Consider the following 4799-nt stretch of genomic DNA (forward strand, 5'->3'; position numbering starts at 1 on the left):
TTCTTAGATAAATCTTTCCCTTCCAAGGGTTTATATAAGATTTATATAAGGAAATATTTATATAAGGAAAGATTTTATTAAGAATACCACCCTAAGTTTTTTTTTTCGTGAATGGTCAGAATAAAGACCATATGAGAATGAAACCTTGATCAGAAGTGTAACGTCTCGCATATTGAATTTTTGTTCGTGTACACCTATATCCTCGGAAAAGGTTCAAAAAGCAAAATGTTGCAATTTTAATCAAAGTTTTATCCACACACTGTGTCTACTACTGTGACCATTTTGCCGGTAATTACCATTTCATATCATGGTTTAAGCTACATGCAGATACTTTTGATTTTATATATGCATCTTATTCAGCTGAGGGAAGCCTCTTGGCTACCACGGTGTTATTGAAAACACCTTTTACACAAAATGGGAACGTTGCCCAATAACTTGATAAGATTTGTACTTTTTTTAATTACTTTTGTAACATAGCGAGGATGTGTTGAACTCGTAAATGTTGTCGCTCAGCCACGGAACCAATAATGTTTTTCGATATCAGAAATTGTTGCTCTGTATCTCGCGTTTGGTGCAAGAAGCTTCTTGACGATGAAGAAATGGTCGTTAGAAAGAGACCTCCAAGGTCTTCGAAGACGCATTTGTTTAGTGGATGAGCACCAGAGAGCAAAGCTGGGGTATCTGGTGGTAGAGTCTTCCCAAGGAGTCTGACCAGTCAAGAGCTGGAAGAGAATGATCCCGCAAGACCAAAGGTCGACAGGCTCTCCTCTGTATCTTCCAGTGTAGACCTCAGGGGCAATGTATCCAGGGGTTCCGCAAACTCGCCACAGGAACTTGGCCCTATCGAACTTTCCGGCCAAACCGAAATCCCCGATCTTAAGGTCCTCGTGCTTGGACACGAAAAGGTTCTCGGGTTTAAGATCCCGGTGTGTAACTTTGCAAGAGTGAAGGTATTTTACCCCACTGATCAGTTGCTTGAAGTAGAATTGAGCTTTTTTCTCGCTCACTCCTTGTGGACCGATCCTATCTTCCAAGGTTCCTCCACTGACGAACTCGAGGAAGATGTACAAGACGTTTCTGTCCTGGATTCCACCCAGGAAGGCCACAACGTTCCGGTGGACCAGTTCTCTGTGGATTTTGATTTCCTCTAGCTGACGTCCGGATTGGTCGATTGTGATTGTTTTTCTTGCACATCGACCTCCGGTTGTGACGTCTTGTACAAGATGGACCGAGCCAAAAGAGCCTCTGCCGAGGAGTCTCACGATCTCCCAAGTTCCTCGCTCGACAGAGGTCTTGAGTTTCTTGACAGCTTTGGTCGCTTCGTGAGCACCACAATGCTTCCGTTTGTTGCATTGGCGCAGATTGACGTTCGACCGAGCAGTTTCTTTCAGAAGGGTTTTGACGATGGCAATAACGCGGACAAGGTGCTCCTTGTTCTCCTGGAAGGTCCTCTGGTTTCCAGCATCCAGGAAGAAGTCCAGCTCGCTGTTAAAGTATGTTAGGAGACGTTGTCGTTCCTCGTTGCTGCGTTCCCTAACGAAGTCCCGGACTCTCGTCTCGAACTCCTGGTTGAAGTTTTTTGAGGTCCTCATTCCTGCTTCTTCTGCGTCTGATGCACCGTCTTGTGCCAAAAATTTGGATTCCATATCTTCGCCCAAAGGTAAAAACTTAAGATATTTGCACAGAGAAGTTTTTCTCTTTGGAACTTTTGAGGAACCTAGATATGCATAAATAAGAAAAAACAAAATTGTGTTTTTCAAAAAGGCCTCTGTTCCTGAGCAAAGCCATATACGCTTGGGAAAAGTAGGGTTACGTGTTTTATATACCTTTATAAGTAGAAAATGGATCAATATCCTTCTAATGTGCAATAACGTTAATGTTTCCATTGGACATAAACTTGGTCACAAGCAAATTTTGACCTACGCTACATTTCTCACGTCAAAGACTTTTTTCAGTACATGTTATGTTTTCTATATATCTTTTAGCTTACAGTTATGCAATCTTTTTTAATATATTAAAAAATTGTCATGCAGTGAAGTTGAATTTTGTATCAAGAAATCTGTGTGTTGCCCCATTAAAAAGCGTATGGGAAATGAGGAGTATGGGTAATAGCAGAAGTAAAAGTAGGGATGCATATAGTATATATATATATAATATATATATATATATACATATATATATATATATATATATATATATATATATATATATATATATATATATATATATATATAGTGTGTGTGTGTGTGTGTGTGTGTGTGTGTGTGTGTGTGTGTGTGTGTGTGTGTGCGTGTGTGTGCGTGTGTGTGTGTGTGTGTGTGTGTGTTTATATATGCGTAAATGTATATGAATAAAGGCGATCATGAATACAGTATTGGGTCACACTTTCCAATCTGGTCTGTCTGATTTATTTATTGATATATATATATTTACATATATAAGTTCTAATGTTTCCAACCGTCTTGGTTACAGATATGAATTATAAGATAGGAAACGAGAGTTTATGATCAATGTTGGGTTCGTCGATCTGAGAATTTGGAAATTTCATCCCTGGGGCTTGTTCTTCGTGCCGCGCCTTCTGGTTCTATCCTTGGTTCCAAGAACATGAAAAAGTAAATAAGTGTATTAGTGAATAAAAAGATAATTAAAAAATAATAAGTAACATAGGATACAAATAAATTAGTAAACAATCAAATGAAATTGATAAAGTGGTAAGTAGATAGATAGATAAACATACAGGTATGTAAATAACCAGTCTATTTACTCCGGACTAATGTTTCAGAGTAATTTGTAGCCTCATGTTTATCAGCCGTGTTAGTATCCGCTCGGGGACTTTCAATTAATGTTGGAAAGTGTCACTGTTGCTCTCGTCAGCGCTTTTGTTCCAACCCCTCCCCCTTCCCTCCATGACATAATACCTCCGTCCAAAATATCTCCAGCAAAAATCCCACACCCAAAATACCTCCGAAACTACCCATAATACCTCCATGCAAATGATAAGTGTTATGATAAGGACATTTGGGAATGATATTGTAAACAATAGGTAGAGTATAGAATCCTATAGAAAGTATCATTAGAGGACTTTTTCATTCAGGATTATGGTGGTATGATAAATCAAAGGAATAATCAATTCTATATAGAAATTGTTAATCAAAGGAATCAGACAAAGCAACTGATCAAAGGAATAATTGATTCTATATAGAAAATTTTAATCAAAGGAATCAGACAAAACAATAAAACGATATTCAGTTCACATGTTCAAATCAAATAATGTATGTTACCCTACATAATGTATTTTACCCTATATCAGTACCTGGTCGCCATCTGTAATGGCATATAGTAATTAAGCCGATTTTCAAAAATAAAATAGAATAAATAAATAAAATAAAATAAGATACTTCTGACTCCAATTACTATTTGCCAATTACTATTTGCCATTACAGATTGCAACCAGGTACTGATATAGGGTAAAATACATTATTTGATTTAACTTCTGATTTTAAGGACCATTGTATCCAATTCATTAAACAATTACCTATGGGTAAATATGTGAACTGAAATTGTTGTATTGTTTTGTCTGATTCCTTTGATTAAAATTTTCTATAGAGAATTGATCATTCCTTTGATCAATTGTTTTGTCTGATTCCTTTGATTAACAATTTCTGTATAGAATTATTTCTTTGATCTACTATACCACCATAATCCTGAATGAAAAAGTCCTCTAATGATACTTTCTATAGGATTCTATACTCTACATATTGTTTACAATATCATTCCCAAATGTCCTCATCATAACACTTATCATTTGCATGGATGATTTGAGATCGTTACTGATAATTACGCAGAGATCATTTCCACTAACTTTTGTTAACGAATTTCCAAATATCTTGTAATCGTACCTACTGTTATTGTTACCTATGTGCATTACCTTGCATTTACTTGTGTTAAATTTCATTAGCCAATTTCAAACCATTGCACAATATGAATGGAGGTATTTTGGTCATTTTTGGAGGTATTCTGGGTGAAGGTATTTTGGGTGTGGGATTTTGGCCGGAGGTATTTTGGGTGGAGGTATTTTGGGCCATTTGTGTGTTCAGTTTTGACGGGCAATATGAATCATCAATATTTTAATTGCTGCCAGCAGATAAGTTGCCGCTTGATCTGTTGTCTGGATGAATTCGATACTCTGCGTGTATCATAACAACGTTGAAATGCAAGACATTTACAGGTGATTAAACGTTATATGAGTGTAGTTAAACAGGAGTTCCCCTAAGCCAACTTAACTCGAAGTCTTCGGCCCACTCCTGGAATTGTCGCTCATGGACCAAGTTTGTTATTATCATTGACAAAAACCTTAAATAAACCACCTATTAACCTCAATTTAATTATCAACATTTCTAATTCTTTTAGGAAATAAATCCACGAAAAAAGTAGGGAAGAGGGAGCTTAGCAGGTGATTATTTATTGTGTACATAAAGTGATAAAAGGCTTCGGGGTTGACAGGTCGGCGATCTCGCCCCGTTTTCTTATTAACCACGAAGGAAATGGTCACTTGTTTGCAAAATAAATAGAAGTTCGGAGGAACGCCATTGGATTGTAGCAGCCCCTCGACCAGTTATATATATATACAGTTATATATATACAGTTATATATATACCAGCACCCTAAGGTTTGGGTCTTTTAATGTGCCTGGATGTGGTACAGATGAGAGTAAAAGGGAAGAGATAGGTAGTATGTTTGTGAGAAGAAAGATGGATGTGTTGGCTTTGAGTGAAACTAAGCTGAAAGGGAAGGGCGAT

The sequence above is a fragment of the Oratosquilla oratoria genome, unplaced genomic scaffold, assembly GCF_046742065.1.
Source record: "Oratosquilla oratoria isolate Oo_2021 unplaced genomic scaffold, ASM4674206v1 SCAFFOLD144, whole genome shotgun sequence".
Lineage (NCBI taxonomy): Eukaryota > Metazoa > Arthropoda > Malacostraca > Stomatopoda > Squillidae > Oratosquilla > Oratosquilla oratoria.